This window comes from Sus scrofa, chromosome 1 (assembly GCF_054392235.1).
Source record: "Sus scrofa isolate SSC_HxYL_T2T_F1_AM1 chromosome 1, Sscrofa_HxYL_maternal_Yorkshire_Landrace_v2.0, whole genome shotgun sequence".
Classification (NCBI taxonomy): domain Eukaryota; kingdom Metazoa; phylum Chordata; class Mammalia; order Artiodactyla; family Suidae; genus Sus; species Sus scrofa.
Genome location: NC_139383.1, coordinates 235,973,309 through 235,993,507, shown reverse-complemented (window position 1 = coordinate 235,993,507; position 20,199 = coordinate 235,973,309). Strand labels below are relative to the sequence as shown.

At 43.3% G+C, this 20,199-nt stretch overlaps 1 long non-coding RNA gene across 9 annotated transcripts in view; it reads left to right on the top strand.

Moving 5' to 3' along the window:
- The first annotated feature begins 5,628 nt into the window (after positions 1–5,628).
- Positions 5,629–20,199, top strand: part of LOC110255688 (uncharacterized) — an 81,108-nt gene continuing 66,537 nt past the window's right edge. For 6 of the 9 annotated variants that reach the window (XR_014822746.1, XR_014822740.1, XR_014822720.1 and 3 more), the window contains exon 1: positions 5,629–5,751. This is a non-coding gene — a long non-coding RNA (uncharacterized LOC110255688). Of the gene's footprint in view, positions 5,819–20,199 lie in introns of all 9 variants that reach the window. The other 3 variants (XR_014822725.1, XR_014822736.1, XR_002336343.2) reach the window with 1 other exon arrangement.

Below are 20,199 nucleotides of genomic sequence, written 5' to 3'. Positions count from 1 at the left end.
CCTGTTATAAGGAAAGAAAAATATGACCTACAATGAACTCTGCACCTTGACCTAAGTTCTTATATTCTGTGTCCTTTGTTTTCTCATTATGTGTTGATAGCATGATCACCCCTTTACATTATCCAAGAACTAATGGATTTGGATGGAAGAATTTTATGAAAGACCAGACCAATCCCATTAAAAGAGTTGTCCTGGCAGAGTTACTGTTCATTTAGCTACCCTGAATCACAAGCTAATAAATATAAAATCTACTTTCAGCTGTCCTAAACTTCTCCCAATACTTCTCAGTGATAAATTCATTGAAATAAGCTCATCTTACCATAACTTTAAACTACTTAATGAAGCAAGTATTTCTTCTACTACATAATTGACATAGTATAAACCAACAAATTTTATTTGGTTTAAACTTTATACATGGTTTGTCTTTCTGAATTACAACTGTTTTTTTGTTTATTTTTAATGAGGTTTTAATACGCTGTTCTAGATTTATAGTTCTGAGAAAGAAGCTTTTAGATTGGCGTCAAAAAATGTGGAGTTCCCATCGTGGTGCAGGGGAAACGAAGCCAACTAGGAACCATGAGGTTGCGGGTTTGATCCCTGGCTTTGCTCAGCAGGTTAAGAATCTGGCATTGCTGTGAGCTGTGGTGTAGTCGAAGATGAGGCTCGGATCTGGTGTTGCTGTGGTTCTGGTATAGGCTGGTGGCTATAGCTCCAATTCGACCCCTGGCCTGGGAAACTCCATATGCCGTGGGTGAGGCCCTAAAAAGCAAAAATAAAAACAAAAATAAGCTCTCCGTCACCTACACCTCCTCAGTTTTACTACTTCCATTCCTGCACCACCAAAAAAAAAACAAAAATAAAACAAAAAAAGCTACGCAAATTCACAAAATTAGGAAAACTAGAACTTAGAATAATCAACTCAGTATAAGAATACAAACATTTTTAAATTTATGAGAAATTTTCATGGAGGAGGCAAAATACATTTATCCTATGGTGCTCAATACAATTGACAAAGTTAATTACTTTTGCTTTGTCTTTTTTTTTTTTTTTTTTTTTTTTTTTTAAGTGCTGCAATTGCACCTGCAGCATATGGAAGTTCCCAGGCTAGGAGCTGAATAGGAGCTACAGCTGCCAGCCTACACCACAGCCACCGCAGCATAGAATCTGAGCAGGCTCTGTGACCTACACTGCAGCTCACGGCAATGTCGGATCCTTAACCCACTAAGTAATGCCAGGGATCAAACTTGCATCCTCATGGATATTAGTCAGGTTTATTACCACTGAGGCACAGTGGGAACTCTGACAAAGTTACTTTTTATACCTAGCTTTTCCATCTACACAATGCTGATTACATCAAATGAGTACTTCATAATATATGAAAGGGCTTTTAAGTTTTTTGTGTGTCTTTTTTTTTTTTTTTTAACCTTTTCTAGGTCTGCTCCTGTGGCATATGGAGGTTCCCAGGCTAGGGGTCGAATCGGAGGTGTAGCCACTCGCCTACGCCACAGCCACAGCAATGCTGGATCCTGAACCCACTGAGCAAGGCCAGGGATCGAACCCACAAGCTCTTGGTTCCTAGTCGGATTCGTTAACCACTCAGCATGACGGGAACTCCATAAATTTGTAATGCTATATCCCTATATTCCATTCTTTTGATGATGATGATGATGAGAGAAAATTGAATATGACTGTGTATGTAATAATCTGTTGATGCTTTCAATAAGATGCTGTTGGTGCCTGACTCAAATGCCCTCACCCTTACCCCTTCATTGCACAAATGTCCAATTGTCAACTACCAGCACTTGTATTTCTTTCCTTGAGGACTTTCTCTTGCGACCCAAGCCAGCTTTGCTGCAGCCCTCAACCAAAGATTGAATAGAGCTTAGGCACACTCCAGCTCCCTCACCTCCCTGATAACGGAGCTGTGTGTCCTACACAGGCTCCCAGAGTTTCCACAGAGGGATTAAGGGATTAAGCTCCAGCTACCACCATCCTACCTGGCTTGATTTCATAGACTTTATTGACTGCATTTCCCATGCCCCCATAACACTTCCCCATTCCCCTTCTGGATCTCCTTCATCTCCCAAAATTAATTACTTCACTCAAACTTCTGTCTCAGGGTCTACTTCTGGGATAGTCCTAAAAAGTTACTGCCATTGCTTAAAATATGCTTATAGCTCCTAAAGTCCCTGAGTCATAGAAATCACCTATATGAAGGAAACTTAGAAACATGGTACTATGTAAAGAAGGAAAACTTTGGAGCAAGAAATATGCACAGTAAAATTATTTTACTAGCTGTGTGACTTTATGCAATTCTCTCTAAATCTCAGTGTCCTCTCTGTAAGTGGTTGCAACATAACACTTTTTTCTAGTGGGTCTTCTCAAAAATCTAACAAGATGTTAGGTGTAATAGGCTAGACAGCTATTCATAAAGAGATTATTATTGATGTAATTGTTAATTCAGGAAAGCTTCAAAACACCAGCTGAAATTGTAATAAGTGAGAAAAGAAGGCAATCCAAGTCTGTGGCAGATGGTTGGTTAAGGGAGTAGTGCTAATAGACCACAGAGATTTAAAACAAAGAAATTATTTGCAGAATGTGAAAAATAATGTTTAGTACTTTCTAGATTGCACAATTTCCTTCCTGCCCATTCTAAAGAGTAAGGTTCTATGTAATAGATCATGGAAGCCACCCTATGCTATAGAAGAAGTACACGGAAGGAGATGAAAGATGCAAACAAGATTACATTAGAAATTATCTAGAAGACAGTGAGCTGAAAGGCAAGGGAAACCTGGACAGCAATATAATATCCTGGCTTTTCTTTATTCTTACCACTCTTTTACATTTCCACACATCTCCTGGCAGTGGCTAAGCATGAGGGCCTTGTCTTTGCAGTCAGTCTTCCCAGACCAGCAGAGCTAGACAAGATTCATCCAATGCTCTAACAGCACAATCTGTGCGATTTCCAGTGCCCTCCCCAAGGTTGCTGTGACCACTCTAGTGACCACTCTGACTTTGAGTGCCTGTCTCTATGGAAAAACAACTCAGCAATTGTTTTTCTTTCCATGCACAACACACAGGTTTTCTATCTTGTTGGTCAACAGATGGAATGCAGCTTTTCCCCCTGGATTTATACACATACAAATACACACACACACACACACACACACACACACACAATGCACACATGCTATACTTCCCTCAAGATGCCCCCCGCCAGTGAGTGCACAGTGAGGCTACTAAGATGGGCCATTTTGCCTGACATGAGAATTTTTCACAGAAGTCCCATGGAAGTTTTGTCCCGTTGACTGGGCCAAGACTTTCTCAGAACTGTCTTGCAGTTGAGGCTCTATCCTACACATTACTCCTTCTGGTCCCAGGCATAAGATCTTCATCACAGTCTGAAGGCTCTCCATGCCTACTCTGCCCCCTCCCCCCTTTCCTTTATGTCTTTCTCCTCAGTAAATCTATTGCCCATATAATTTCATCTGCTTCTTGGAAGACCTAAACTAAGATACTCCCTAAAATGAATCTTGATTCCAGCATTTAAGACCATAATTTCCCCCCATTCTGCTATATTTCCAGGTATAATCCTGGAATCTCTTTGCTGATGTTGGTTCATGAACCTCCTCCAGAGCTTCCTGGGTGAAATCTGAAGAAACCTCCTACCCCATATACAAAGAACAGGGGGAGAGACCAACCACTGGCCAACAATTTTAGACTGATAGGCAGCAGGTTCAAAAAGCAAGGGAACTTACCGTGCCTGTCTTGGGCCACGGAAAGATGAGCAGATCTCCACACCTGCCCTCCACATCTTAAAAGTCTATATAGAAACTTTGCCTGTATTCAGTGCCATACACTGAAGAGTCTCAACACCACATCATTTTCATAAGGCTGTGTCCTTGAGCAGCTTCTAGTGTTGTAGGTGAGGGAAATGTCATGTCCTGGATCTTAGGATGGACCACCAAGTGAAGGTTCTTGGCTTTAAATGGGAAAGACTTCAAGAGTGAGCTAGAGTAAAGGAAGAGCAAGTTTATTCAGAGATACACACTCCATGGGCAGAATGCATACTGGCTCAGAAATTGAGCATGCGGTTGCAGGTTTTTATGGGTTAAGTAATTTCATAGGCTAACGAGTAGGAGGATTTCCCAGAAACTGGGCCATTGCCCAAATTTTGGCCTTTAATGGTCCAACTTGAAACTGTCATGGCATGAGGGGGAGTGATTTTTAATATTACAATGAAGGTATCATGAGCTAAATGTCAATGGCCAGACTATTCTCAAAGCCACCTTAGTTTCAGCTGGTTCCAGCCAGTCTTTATCTCATCCCAACGGCTGCACCCTTCTTCATTATCTAGCATTTGTGTCCTACCTCTTTCCCTCCTGTCTCACTAGGATGGGGAATGCAATCAGAGTACATTTCCTAGGATAAGGATGAGGGTAAGGAGCTCCAATTGCTGAAGTCCAGCAGTCAGGTCAAACTGGTGGTCATGTCTTCTGAAAGACTTCCTCCAGCAGCTTATAATATTTGCATATTATGAATTATATCTATTTGTACATAACAGATTTCACTTATCCATGACAACCAGATGAAACTTGATCTAAGGCCTAATCACCAAAATCAAGTAACAGCCAAGCTTCAGAACTTACCCCTCTACCTGAAGCTAAATAGCCGCTTCTGTCTACGATTGTTTCAGAAACCATTCTTGGTCCATTCAAAAGCTAGTGGTTGTTCTAGAAGCTCTATTCTGTTGGTGCCCCATTATTAGAAACTTTGCTGGAGCACTTAGGCCAAGGTTCTCAGTGCCTAGTCCATATGGACAACCAGCCGTCTTCCCCATAAAGAACCCATAACTTTAGTCTTCTGAACCTTAGGAGCCTGAAATTCTTCTCCCAGTTTGTTGGAACATACGCATTTTCTAAAATAAGATTTTTATCTTCTACCTTTTAGGTACTCTTCCTTCATTTTCTTCTACTTTTAATCTCAATGAATTCTTTATTTATTAATTATGTCCTTTTTTAGGGCTGCACCACCCATGGCATATGGAAGTTTCCAGGCTAGGGTAGAACTGGAGCTGTAGCTAAAAGCATACACCACAGCCACAGCTATGCCTGATCTGAGCCGCATCTGCCACCTATAGGACAGCTTACCGGCAACGCCAGATCCTTAACCCACTGAGCGAGGCCAGGGATCAAACCTGCATCCTCATGGAAACTACTTGGGTTCATTACCACTGAGCCATCACGGGAACTCCTCAATGAATACATTAAAAGCAAAGATCCATGTAGCTGTGCTCAGTCATGAGCACATCAGTGACACAAAGTCTTGGTTATCCTTCTGGAACCAGAGGGTGCGGGTGTTTCAGAACCCCCTGAGTCAGTCTCCAACAAGGATCCTCCTGCCTGATGTCTTTGGAGACTGAGTTGGGTTCAGAAGGCAATCCTTATTCTCGGATCAAAGGAGTGAGATTTAGGCATTTTCACTACAGGGTAAACACTCACTTTCCCGACAAGCTGTGGGCGGGGCTCCTTAAGAGGGATCTGTCAGCGGAGGGGGTGGAGTTCTCACAGCGCAGCCGCAGCTGTGCTGCTCACGGCTCCAAATCGCAGCGTCCGGCGCAGCATCACTGCACACAGCCCGCCACCGCCATCTTGAACCGCCGGTCCTGCTCAGCGCTTCTGCAATGGGTCGTCTGACTTGAGGTGTTGGGTGCAGTCGTTTTGCACTAGGAGCTCTGGTCCGAAGTGCCAGGTGAGAGGCCTCTGCATTCCGTCCCCTGGGAACAAGTGAAACTAAGCACAAAGGAAAAGACAATAAGGTTAGACTCTGTTACCCAGATTGCATTTTTATTCCCCTGGAATTAATAGGCTTTGCTGGTGACAAATGCCTCCTCTGTCTTCAGTTCTCCTTTTTACAGGGGCTCTGAGAGGCACAGGTCCCTCTTCTGTTACTACTTCCTGCTATGTGTGGGTGTTGTAAATAACCCTGGGGCAGAGGATCGGAACTTCTCAACTGCCCTTTGTTTATAGGTGATTGCCCCAGGCCTCAGCTGTGACTGTGTGTGTGCCTGAGCGACCCCCATTTTGTCTAACCTTGTAGAAACAAGGGACCCCAGACAATTTAAGATACACAACCCAAATATTAGCAAGAAGAGTTCTAGTGGTGTCCCAACGGTAACAAACCTGACTAGTATCCATGAGGATGCAGGTTCGATCCCTGGCCTCACCTAGTGGGTTAAGGATCTGGTGTTGCCATGAGCTGTAGTATAAGATGCGGCTCGAACCTGGCGTGGCTGTGGCGTAAGCCGGCAGCTGTAGCTCGGATTGGACTCCTAGCCTGGGAACTTACATATGCCACAGATGGTGCAGCCCTGAAAAAAATAAAAGTCGAGTATTAGCAAGAGAATAAGGGTCACATGTCACATTTTTCCCAAAAATCAATGTCTCTAGGTCTGTTGCCTGTAGGCAAGTGTGCCCTGATGTACATAATTTTAACTTATCCCTGGGGCTAGTTGCTTGCTGAACAGGGCAGTCAGAAGCAACTCAATCCAGTTTTTCTGAGTTTCCAAATATAGCTTGGCTAAGGCCTGTTTCAAGGGCTGATTGGATCTCTCTATTTTCCCTAATGACTAGGGTCTCCAGGCTGAGCACAAGGTCCTTTTTATGCCTAGAGTACTGATTATTCCCTTCATCACTTGAGACACAAATGCTGGACCATTCACTTTGTAAGGATGCTGGAAGCCCAAATTTAGGAATTACTTATTTTAGTAATGCCTTAGCCAGTTCAGCTGCCATTTCAGTTCTAGTGTGGAATGCTTCTATCCACCTAGAAAATGTGTCTGCTAGCACCAGAAGTTGCCTGAAATTGCTCAGTATTCTCAGCAGAACAATGAAATCAATCTCCTAGTCTTCTCCAGGATATGTCCCTCTGGTTTGAATGGACCTGGGTGGGTGGGGAGGTGAAAGGGGTGCTGGTGTTGGGGTTTCTCATTGGGCAGTTGGGGCTTGTCTCTACTCTCTGACTGGTTAAACTTTTCATGCCAGGAGTTAGCATGACCTCAACTAATCAATTATATAGAGTTTGCCTCCTATAGGGAGTTCCTTAATGAGCCCCCTTGATGACTTAACAAGCTGCAATTTGAGGAAAGAAGTACCACTCATGTTCATTAACTAGCTACCCATAGCCTCCTGGATCTCTGTTGAAGCCTGATTTGGGGGCTTTGTGTAATTCTTCCTCTGTGCAGACTGGGAAATATTTGGATGGATCACCTTTTGGCAGCTGTGTCCACCTTGTTGTTTCCCTTTATTGCCTCTGTGTCTCCCTTTTGGTGACTCCTCCAATGAATCACTGCCACGTTTTTTGGAAGATGTCCTGCTTCTAAGAGCTTCAATATGCTTAAGCCATGTTTCATCCTTTTATTCTCTGCAGTCAGCAAACATCTTTCCTTCCAAATCTCATCGTGTGCATATAGGAAGGCATACACAAACCAGGAATCTGTGCAAATATTTAAGATCTTCCCTGACTTCTATAGGCTCAGTGAGGGCTATCAGTTCCATCTTTTGGGCAGAAATCCCTGCTTCTATGGCTTGGGTTCAGGAGGTCATCCCACTAGCCTTTTCTTCTCTATCGTAAAACTGCTCCCATCTGTGAACCATTCCTCTTCTGCATTTGGGAGAGGTTTACTTCCTAGGTGTGGTGATGGGAATGTATTGTTGTCTATGGTTTCTATACAGTCATGCTCCAGAGGTCTGAAGCATGGTCTGAACTTGAATCGACCTTCCAGGGTATAGCCATTCTGTTCCCTTAGAACTCACTAAATCCCGAACCTGGTATGTGGTCCCTATAGTGATTGGCTGACCAAATGCTAACTTTTCATCCTCTTTTAGCAGGGATGTAGTAGCTGCTACTGCCTGTGGGCAAGGAGGTCATCCCTCTGCAGTTTGATCTAATTGTTTGTTTAGAGAATTAAGCTGCCACCCCAGTAAGGAGCCCCAGTTTTGAGCTAATATCCCAAGAGCATTTCCTCCTTTCTCTTATGAGTAAAGGTCTAAGGGTTTAATTAATTCTGGGAGGGCCAGGGTGGGAGCCTGAAGAAATTGCTTTTTCAATTCTTTGTTTTTGGTCTTTTTAGGGCCATGCCCTCGACATACAGAGGTTCCCAGCTAGGGGTCGAATAGAGTTGAACCACCAGACTACACCACAGCCCCACAATGCCAGATCCAAGCCACGTCTGTGACCTATACCACAGATCATGGCAATGCCAGATTCTTAACCCACTGAGGGAGGCCAGGGACTGAACCCACAACCTCTTTGTTCCTAGTCAGATTTGTTTCCTCTGAGCCACGAGGGGAACTCCTGATTTTTCAGTTTTTGAATGGCCCCTTTGCATTCTGAATTCCACTCAAAAGGATCATCATCCCTTCATTTCAACATTTCAAATAGAGGCCAAGACTCTATTTGGCCAAGACTCTATTTGGATCCAGATGCAGCAAAACTTAGCCATCCCCAGGAAACCCCTAAGCCATCTTCCAATAGCTTCTTTCCTTTCTTAAGGCAGGCTTCTCTGACCTTCTGTGAGTATGAAGCCTGGGTAGGTCACCCTAGTTTGTGACATTTGAACCTTTTTCTTGGACGCTTTTTTTTTTTTTTTTTTTTGTCTTTTTGTCTTTTTGTTGTTGCTGTTGTTGCTATTTCTTGGGCCGCTCCCGCGGCATATGGAGGTTCCCAGGCTAGGGGTTGAATTGGAGCTGTAGCCACCGGCCTACGCCAGAGCCACAGCAACGTGGGATCCGAGCCGCATCTGCAACCTCCACCACAGCTCATGGCAACGCCGGATCATTAACCCACTGAGCAAGGGCAGGGACCGAACCCGCAACCTCATGGTTCCTAGTCGGATTTGTTAACCACTGCGCCACGACGGGAACTCCTTTGGACGCTTTCTATCCTTTATCTGCTAGGTGGTTCAGGGTGGTTACTCAGAGTATTTTTGTCAGAGGCCTCCTTAGTGTGGCTGGTGATCAGGATGTCATCTACATCCTAGAGGAGGGTTGTCTTCTCTAGATCTAGATCTTTTACATCTTTAGCTAAAGTTTCCCAAAGATGGTGGGGGAATTTTTGAAACCTTGGGGCAGAACTGTCCAGTAGTATTGTTTATGTTGTGTGTTTGGGTCCTGCCGTGCAAAATTTTCTTGTGATTCTAGGGTTAATGGAATACAAAAGAAGGAATATTTTAAATCTAATACAGAATACCAGGTCCTGGTGGACAGTAGAGTGGCCAGCAGGGTGTAGGAATTATGGACTCCTAGATGTGTATCTTTGGTGGCTTCATTGACTGCCCTGAGGTCCTGTACCATCTGGTATTCCCTACTGGGTTTCCTTATGGGAAGAATGGGGGAGGTATTGGCTGATTGGCATGGTCTAATGAGGTCCCGATCACTTAGACTCCGAATAACAGGGGCAATGCCCAACGAGCCCTCCTAACAGAAAGGGTACTGTTTTCTGTTGGGCCGTGTGTGTCCAGGGTTAGATGGACTCTCATGGGACTGGCCCCTACAGCTTATCCCACCCATCCCTGGGCTCAGCCATCAAGATATACTCAGGGGAGATTGACTTGCTCTGTCTAAGGAGGTTTGTCCTCAACCATTAACATTATCATCTGTGTCCTTTGTCTAAGGGGATGCTCGTCTCCAATTTGTCTTCCAGGTGGACAGTCACCCCCCCAATTTATGTAAGATAGCTCTTCCTACCAGGGATCTAGGGCATTCAGGGACATTCAGAAAGGAAAGAGTATGTTCATCCAGATTACCTTCTAATGGCCCTGTGAATGCCCATTCTTGGGCGTTCCCTGATACCCCCATCATTGTATAACTCTTGTGACTGAGTTTGCTTCATCTGGTGTTCAGAACTGGGTAAGTGGCGTGGTGTTAACTGAGAATTAAACAGGCTTTCTCCCTATATCCAGTGTCATCCAGGGATCATTAGGGATCAATTGGAGTGCCAGCTTAGGAGCTACCTGGTTCTGTCATTTTTCATCTCTTTGGACCATCTGCCTTTGGGGTTAGTGGCGGGGATCCGATAATTCCATCCCCCTTGGGGCAGCGAGAGCATTCTCCCTTCCAGTGTCGTGTCCCTCTTGTTTACATATGGCCTCCTGGAACTGTTTGGGTCCTAGATTCCTTGGCTTGCTATCCCACACTGTGGGCTCGGGGTCTCTCATTACAGTCTCTGTGGGCAATTAATACAGATTCCTTTGGCATCAGATTGACATGGGAGACCAACAGTCTTCTTATTCTCTGATTTTTTTCCCCGTCTGTATCTTGGTAATAACACATAAGCAACTTTGACCAAGTAAGAGGTAGGGGAGTCTGGTTCTATTTCCAGTTTCTGAGTTTATGCTAATGTTGGGAGCACTTTAGGAAATGAAATACAACCTCAGGATTGCATTCCCTTCCAAAGACAGAGTTGGTGACAGTATAGTTTCGGCAGCATTCCCTGAAGCTCTGAGAATGCCTAAGGGTTCCCTTGGCTTCTGATATATTTCCTTTATCTTACTCCAGCTGACATTTCTTTCCTGCTGCCTGGATTCCTTTTAAGATCATATTTTTATAATGAGTCAGCCTCTGTCTTCCCACCCCTTCCCTAGGGTGCTAGTGATCCCAGTTTGGTTTGTAATTTGGGACCACTTGATTCCTCATCCTGAAAATACCATGACCTGCATTGTTTCTGTTCTCTTTGCTTCCTTCAGGCTTTTGAGTTTACTTTTTCTGTTAATGTAGATCAGGAGTGGAAACCAGGACATGTACCTGGATAAGCCCTCCTTCTCCATCAGGGACCTGCCTCAAAGGGAGTACTTTTCCTGGAAGGCTGATAGATTATCACATCCATTTTGAAGGCCTTTGTTCCCTTTTTTTTAGCTTTTAAAGGCCACTTCCATGGCATATGGAAGTTCTCAGGCTAGGGGTCGAATCAGAGCTACAGCTGCCAGCCTATGCCGCAGCCACAGCTATGTGGTATCCGAGCCACATCTTCGACCTACACCACAGCTCACGACAATGCCAGAACTTTAACCTACTGAGCAAGGCCGGGGATTGAATGTGCATCCTCATGGATGCTAGTCAGATTCGTTTACGCTGAGCCACAACAGGAACTCCTGAAGGCCTTTGTTCTTATATGAGGCCATAAAAAGAACTAGACATAAGGAATTTCATCCCATATCTTTTGTCTTCGGCATAGAATATCAATTGTAAAATGGTGTTTTAATTTTAGAGACCCATTGCCTGGGCAGCCATCCTGCAGCCAGTATTGGAGCTAGACTGTATTACATAGGAAGATTAAATGTTTGGGCATCAGGAGGTGATACCCAAAAAACTTCCATTTCTGCAGTATGCACCCTAATGAGCTCCTTCAGTATGGTGAACGTTTGGTTCCCCATACCTTAGGTGTTCTGTTTTGAATTTGTTTCAAACTGCTAAGGGAGGTAACTGGAGTGATTTGTTGGCACACAAATGCCACAGGGTTGACTCAAATAAGAATTCTGGTTCAGGAAACTTGGAACCAGAACTAAGCTGTTAATAGATTCCTCAAAAGACCAAAATAGGTGTCCAAAAGGCATGGACTTTGATATAACTGAGGGTCCCCCTTGAATCTGTAATGGCTGTACTTGAGTTAGTGCCTCCTCAATCAGAACATCCCACAGGAGGTCAGATGGGACTGCCTCCAGGCAGAGCAGCTTAGCCACATTATTTCCTGACCAAATCAGTCCATTAGAGGGTGGCACAGCTGTATGAGGTAGGAATCTTCTTGTTCATCTTTTTGGCCATAAAGGAGGAATTTTTGGACTTTGTGCTGGGTGAGAGCTAAAAGCAAGAGGGATTCCCATGGGATACTGACCATATTACTGGGGAGAGCCTGGGGAAACTTGATCAGTGACATATCACCCAAACTTCACCTCACAAGCAGAGGAGGGAGACCAGTTGGGCAGTGGATGTTTCCTGTGTTCATAGCAGCTCACAAATCTTCGTGTAATGGGGTTCCTGGTCTTGTGGGTGGTTTCTCAGGGCTCTCCAGCCCACTTCAGAGTAACTAGCCCTGACTGGAGGAGGTCATGTCTCAGTTGAGTACCCACCCAGGAGGACCCTGTTGCACTTGGGCTTCCCTGATGCCTTTTTCTGAAGTGGACCAAGTGTCCTCACTCCATTTTGTCAAGGAGGTCCTTATTGACTGGGCCTTTTCCCAGTCTCTCATCTCTTGGCTCACAGAGCTGGCCACTTTCCTTTACCAAACTGAAGGTGACTATGGAGAATGCTACTGTTGACCCCTGGAGGTTGGGAAGGAGGGCAGAAAGCCCTGATGAGGCCAATACCACCTTGTACAGTGGTCAAAAGACAGGACTGCTGGTGTGACAGCAGGCAAGACTGCCCTGGCTCTTTTTTGTCTACAATTCCACACCATCTTGGGTATTCAGTATTATCAGGAGGCCAGCCAGAGGCAGCAGCAGACATGTATGAGTTTCAGTCTCTGATTCCTGAGGATGCCACAGTAGGATTCCTTCAAGGAGGCACAGTCCAGATTATTCTGGGGACTATGCTGTGTGCACACCACACAAGGTCAATCAGGTTGTTAGGCAGAATTGTTTTGAATTCAGTCCAAGGCTGCTACCATTCTACCCCATCAGAGTGTACTCAAAGGTCAGTCAGTCATTTTTTCTCAAACCTTCCAAAGCTTTGGTGTCCTTCCCCTTGGAGCCAAGGTAAACCCAGAGACTTGTGGTTGCAAGAGGAAGGGCCACCCTCTATCCCTTTGCGGTCACCAAAATTTTGTTACTGACCCCTGAATCAGTCTTCAGCAAGAGTCCTTCTGCCTGGTGTCGTTTGAGCCAAGAGCAAGACCAGGTTTAATTCAGAAGCAAAGTAAAGGGAGTTCCCATTGTGGCTCAGCAGAAACGAATCTGACTAGTATCCATGAGGATGCAGGTTCAATCCCTGGCCTCGCTTAGTGGGTTAAGGATCCAGTGTTGCTGTGAGCTGTGCTGTAGCTCACAGACACAGCTCGGATCTGGCTTTGCTATGGCTGTGGCATAGGCCTGTGGCTACAGCTCTGATTCGACCCCTAGCCAGGGAACCTCCTTGTGCTGTGGGTGCAGCCATAAAAAAGACAAAAAAAAAAAAAAAAAAAAAAAAAAAGGCAAAGTAAGGCTTTATTCTTTCATAGAAGAATGGAGAAGTGCAAGTTTGCACTCTAGAGTGCATGTTCTACCCAACTGGCCATTGGTGGGGCTGCGTTGTCACTGCGCTGCGTTGTCACTGCAACAGCTTAGGTCATTGCTACGGGCAGGTTTCATCTCTGGCCTGGGAATTTCCACATACTATGGGTGAAGACACAAAAATTTTTAAGTTTAAAATAAAATAGGGAGTTCCCTTCATGGCTCAGCAGTAGCAGAACCGACTAGCATCCATGAGGATGTGGGTTTGATCCCTGGCCTTGCTCAGTGGGTTAAGGATCTGGAGTTGCTATGAGCTGTGGTGTAGGTCGCATATGTGGCTTGGATGTGCCACAAATGTGGCTGCAGGTCTGTTTTGACCCCTAGCCTGGATATTTCCATATGCCATGGGTATAGCCCTAAAAAACAAAAAATAGAAAATTTAAAAATAACTGAATAAAATAAAATGAAATAAATAAGGCAACAATTCTGTTTAATTCTCCTGACTCAAAGGTGTGGAGCTGTGAGCAGAAAGGATATGGAGTTACATAGAATTGGTTTTGTACTTGTTTTCTCAGAAAACTGGGCCATATTACTTATATAACCTGACTCTTCCTTCCATCTTTAAACTTCACATTCTAATAAATATCTTACAGAGTTGTTCACAGGATAAGATAAAATGGAAAATGTGATGTACTGATAAATGCTTAACAATCAGATCTTGGAGTCGATGGTGGAGCCAGGATTTGTAGCATTTGATAAATTCCGTGGTAAAGTCCTCTCATCAATTTCGGGATTCCAGTAGCTTAAAAAATGGCTGGCAAGGGCATTCCCTGGGGGAACAGTGGGTTAAGGATCTGACGTTGTCATTACTGTGGCTCAGGTTGCTGCCGTGGCTTGGGTGTTATCTCTGGCCCAGGAACTTCTGCACGCCACAGGCATGGCCAAAAAAAAAAAAAAAAAAAAAAAAGGGCTGGCAAGATTCCTAAAACTTTAACAATTTCCTCTCACAAGCCTGTGTGAGCTGGCACAGGCTGGCTTCAGCACACCACTGAATATGAAACACTTGGCATATAATAGAAACTCAGTAAGCATTAGTTGCCCACTCATCCTCACAAGACGAAGGTTCTTTCTACTATCCATGTAACTGTTATTTGATGAACACTGTCTCTCTAAACTTCCCAGAAATGACAGTCATTGTTGCAATCTATGTGAATAAAATGAACTCTCTTACGTGAGGATGGCTGTGTGATGTCTGACTGTTTTTCAGAGTATATTCGAAATGGTCCTTCTAACAATACAGGATATGTGAAGTGCCAAGCTTTCACCTTATATGTCCCTTGTGAAGACCCAAAGAGATAGGTTGACATGATCTGAAGCAGCTAAGACTGAGGTAAATGTAAAGCCTGTGGGGACCATAAAGCAGAAGAATAATAGGGATTTCAAATAAGAACCTTGAATGAAAGGCAGACTCTCTGAATTATAAGCAAGCTCTTTCTCATACAAGTAGCTCCATGTAACATACTCCAGGATGTTTATGTACTGTTTCTTTACCAATTCCCTTGAACAGTTCTAGATAGGGCAGTTGTCCTATTTGTTTGCTTGCTTGCTTGTTTTAAAGGTGCACCATGAACATCCATTTCTAGCCAAGAGGTAGTAACAGGTACTGCAATGTAAACAGCTAGAAAACTGGACAAAATATATGAAACAACCGTTTTCAGATATTGGGAACCCAGTGTACTCAAGATTTTGATTCCAAGAGAAGAGAAACTATTGAAGTGAGCCCTCAATTTTTCTGGCTTTCTGCCTGAAAATAAGGTTGCTGGATAAAATATGAACTGTCTGCAGAGTTCCCGTCGTGGCGCAGTGGTTAACGAATCCGACTAGGAACCATGAGGTTGCAGGTTCAATCCCTGGCCTTGCTTAGTGGGTTAAGGATCTGGCATTGCGGTGAGCTGTGGTGTAGGTTGCAGACTTGGCTCAGATCTGAGTGGCCCCAGAAAAAGGCAAAAAGACAAAAAAAAAAAAAAATATGAACTGTCTGGTTAAATTTGAATTTCAGATACATAGTGAATCTTTTTTAGTATAAATATGTATAAAAATAGTAATATTGTATATTTATTTTTTAAATCCAGCAACCCTACCTAGAGGTGATTTTTTTTTTCTTTTTGGCTTTGCCCACAGCATATGTAAGTTCTCAGACTAGGGATCAAACCCATACCACAGCAGTGGCCTGAGCCATGGCAGAGACAATCCTGGATCTGTAACCTGCTGAGCTATCAGGGAACTCCTGGAGGCAATTTTTAAACCATAACAAAGGGAGAGAAAATTCAAATGGGGCATGGTAATTTCACTAAGATGAGCAGACAGAAATCTAGTTTGGTGAGGCTGAAATGGCTGAAATTTGCACTGCAGAATAGTGTAGGGGAGCAAGCTGCATAAGGAAAGAGCCCGAGACATTTTCACAAGGGTTCCCTTAGTTCCTTGTCTGAATAGCACTCTATGTCATAGAGTGAAATTCAACAAGGCCAGGCAAGAAAGAGACTGAAGAGTTAAGGGAGGATTTAGGAAATTTTGAATTCCATCCATCCAGGTCAGAGAGACTTTTTTGAACATTTGGAGCCATCAAAGGAACCTGAGAAGGGTTACACCTTAGTAGTAATGCTGCACTGGCCCTGGAATAAAGGCAGCCCTAGAGGCACCATAACAAAATCTTTAAGCCAAGCCTCAACAGAAATCAAGGGGACCTGCTAGTAAAGTAACTGCCCACCAGAACAAGTTTATTTTATTTTATTTTATTTTTAGTGCTGCACCTGCAGCATATGGAGGTTCCCAGGCTAGGGGTCCAATCGGAGCTACAGCTGCTTACCTATGCCACAGCCACAGCAACGCCAGATCTGAGCCGCATCTGCAACCTATACCACAGCTCACGGCAACACTTAACCCACTGAGCCAGGCCAGGGATCAAACCTGCATCCTCATGGATACTAGTCGGATTCGCTTACTCTGAGCCACGGACAGGAACTCCAAGAACAAATTTATACACTTGTTAAAAAGAACAACAAAGTCTCAGCTCTCAACAATACAATAGTTATAATGTCCAGCGTCCAATCAAACACTACCAGACCTTTAAAAAACAAAACAAAACAAAACTCTGGCCCATTACCAGGAGAAAAATCATAGACCAAAAATAACAGAAATAATGGATATAGCTAACGAGATGGAAAATGATTATTTTAAATATGTCAAGGAATTCTTTGGTGGCTCAGTGGGTTAAGGATCCGATGTTGTCAATGGGTCATTTGGGATGCTGCTGTGGTGTGGGTTTCATCTCTGGCCCCAGAATTTCCAATACCTCAGGCACCACCTAAACAAAACAAAATAATAAATATAGTCAAGGATTTAAAGGAAAACAAACAAAATGAGAAGAAAATTAAAACTGTAAAGATATAAATTGGACAAATGATTTATCTTCCTAATGCCACTTCCCTTGAGGCTGATATTGTGCAATATAAGCATGTACCATCTAACAGCACAGGAAGGCAGGGAAAAAATCATCTAACAGTACAGGAAGGCAGGGAAAAAATCATCTGACGCTCCAGGGTGTCCATAGAAAATTGGGAGTAATCCAGAGAAGGGTAATGTGGGTAAGTCAGAGAAGACTGAATTTCTCCTGAAGAGTTCATTCTCAAAGTTTATAAGAAAATAGTCAAATCTCTATTGTAAATCATGCAAGAAAATAAGGTTTTGCCCCATATCACTCCCTCCATTTTAGAGATGGATGGAGATAGATGGCTGCAGAACCTAGTTTACATCATGAATACAGAGGAAGCAGGAAGGAACAGAGCTTATACAAATTATGTTGCAACTAGGCTCATAAATGTTTTCTGTCTATGTTAGAATAAAGTGTGTTGATTATTTTGTATTTGGATTATCCCACTATTTCAAATGCATGTTAAGAAGGAATTGTTGATGCTTCTTACTCATGATAAAAAAGAAACATGTTTGTGCTGCTAAGGCAGTAATTTGTATTCAAGAAATGTTGTCTTAGCTTCTGTATTATTCTCTGAAGCTGTTTTTCCACATTCCCCTTGAAACACATGAAAAAACTTTTTTTTCCTGTCTTTTTAGGGCCGCAGCAGCAGCATATGGAGGTTCCCAAGCTAGGGGTTGAATTGGAGCTGTGGCAGCTGGCCTATAACACAGCCACAGAAATGCTGGATCTCATGGCAAAGCTGGATCCTTAACCCACAGAGTGGGGCCAGGGATCAGACCCTCGTCCTCCTGAATATTATTCAGGTTCATTAACCTTTGAGCCATGACAGGAGTTCCACATTTGTTTTATTTTTAATTTTACTTTTTATCTCTGCCTTTCTTCCTTCACTTTCCTCTTTCTCCTCATTTGAATCCCATTTAAAATCTTTTCTTCTAAGTCATAATAATTTTACCAAGTTATTAAATCATTCTAATTTGGAAAGTAAAAGTAAACAGTGACCACCAAATAATCCATGTTTATTATCTCATGGTGAAAAGTGAAATTTCGGAGTTCCCATCGTGGCTTAGTGGTTAATGAATCCAACTAGGAACCATGAGGTTGCGGGTTTGATCCCTGGCCTTGCTCAGTGGGTTAAGGATCCGGCGTTGCCGTGAGCTGTGGTGTAGGTCGAAGACGCAGCTCTGATCCCACATTGCTGTGGCTCTGGCCTAGGCCGGCGGCCGCAGCTCCAATTGGACCCCTAGCCTGGGAACCTCCATATGCTGCAGGAGCAGCCCTAGAGAAGGCAAAAAAAAAAAGACAAAAAGAAAAGTGGAATTTCTTGTACCAGGAAATAACTGATTTGTTGATTCATCATGAGGTTAAACAGAGTCAAAACTGGTCTGACACAGCTGTGTTGTTGGGGGCAGGGCTAGCCAGGTTTGTTTAGTTAAACTAACTGATTGAAACTTGGGCCCCTCGAAAAGTATGTTCTAAGAAGCATGTGATAGGAACAGTGCCAAGAGAGTACATTTTCTCCTATTGCCACACTTCAGTTGGTGAATAGAGTAAGAAGGCATGCAAGGACATTCCCTTTTCACTATCATGTCCAATATGACATTGGATTACATCATATTTCTTTATTTTTTTAATTTTTCAAGGGCCACACCTTTGGCATATGGAAATTCTCAGGCTGGGGGTCCAATCAGAGCTGCAGCTGCCAGCCTACACCACAGACACAGCACCTCGGGATCCAAGCTGCATCTGTGATTGATACCACAGCTCACAGCAATGCCAGATGCTTAACCCCCTGAGAAGGGCCAGGGATTGAACCCACGCCCTCATGGATATTAATTGGTTTCGTTAACACTGAGCCAAAACGGGAACTTCTTTATCATATTTCTAATTCAAACACAAGCCCTAGCATTTTGAAGCAGAACTCCAGAGAATGAAGAGATTGAAAAAGATGCCAAAAACCTAAATCAAATTCAAATCAAACTGTCTGCCACAGATCTTAGTGGATTCAGGTCACACTGTCTTGAAAGAGACTAAAGTCTCCCAGATTAACCTCTTTTCTGAACAAGATGAGAAGCCTACTGAGCCTTTGCTGAAACTCTTTTGCTGAAAGTCAAGCAAACCTTGAGGGTTGCCACAAACCTTCAATTTATGAAAAATGAAATATCTTGAAGCACAATAAAATGTATACCTGCACTAGACAGTGCATCAAATAAATAACAATGAATTTATTTTTAAATGCTCACATCCTAATTTTGTTCTCAACTTGTGTAGAGGATGGGAAATATATATATATATATATATATATATTTTTTTTTTTTTTTTTTTTTGTCTTTTTTTTTTGCTATTTCTTTGGGCCGCTCCCGCAGCACATGGAGGTTCCCAGGCTAGGGGTCGAATCGGAGCTGTAGCCACTGGCCTACGCCAGAGCCACAGCAACGCAGGATCCGAGCCGCGTCTGCAACCTACACCACAGCTCATGGCAACACCGGATCGTTAACCCACTGAGCAAGGGCGGGGACCGAACCCTCAACCTCATGGTTCCTAGTCGGATTCGTTAACCACTGCGCCATGACGGGAACTCCGGGAAATATTTTTAAATGTGATAGTTGGGAAAAAAAGAGTCATGTTGGTGGCTTATGAAACAAAACTTTTCCTCAAAAATCATTGACTAAAAGTACTTCAGTGGCTCACTGATTGAATGTTATGTTACAGTGTATTTGCTTAACAGATGTAAACTCTTAAATTAAGCTATCAATCCTCAAGTATTTTTACACCCACTAAACTTAATGCTATGACAGTGATGCTATAAAGCAATAGTCATTATTACTATTTTTTAATATGACCCTCCTGACTATAATTTATTTCTGTTTTGGGGCTCTTTCTAATGACAAGGCTCAGTAAAAGAGTCTCCTCTTTGTGGTTTACTATATTTCTTTTTTTTTCTTTTTCTTTTTAGGGCCACACCTCTGGCATATGGAAGTTGCCAACCTACACCACAGCCACAGCAACATGGGATCTGAGCCACATCTGTGATTGCCTGAACTGCCACTTGCAGCAACACTGGATCTTTAACCCACTGAACAAGGCCAGGGGTTGAACCTGAATTCTCATGGATACTAGTTTGGTTCTTAACACACTGAGCCACAATGGAAACTCCTTCCTTTCTTCCTTCCTTCCTTCCTTCTTTCTTTCTTTCTCTTTCCTTCTTTCTTTTTCCCCTGTGAGGTTTCTAAAATCTCTTAATGTATTTTGTCAAACTTGGGGGATTTTTGCAATTATTTCTTTGAATGCTTTTTCAGCTGCCCTTTCTCTCCTCTCTTTCTGGGATTCTAATGACATGAATATTACACCTTTTGTTATAGTCCTGCAAAACCTTGAGGTTCTGTTCATTTTTATCCTGCTGTTTTCTCTTTGTTATTCATATTGGGTAATACTCTGTTCTTTCTTTAAGTTCATTGATCTTTTGCTCTAGTCTCTCCATTCTACTACCGATCCCACTGATTGTTTT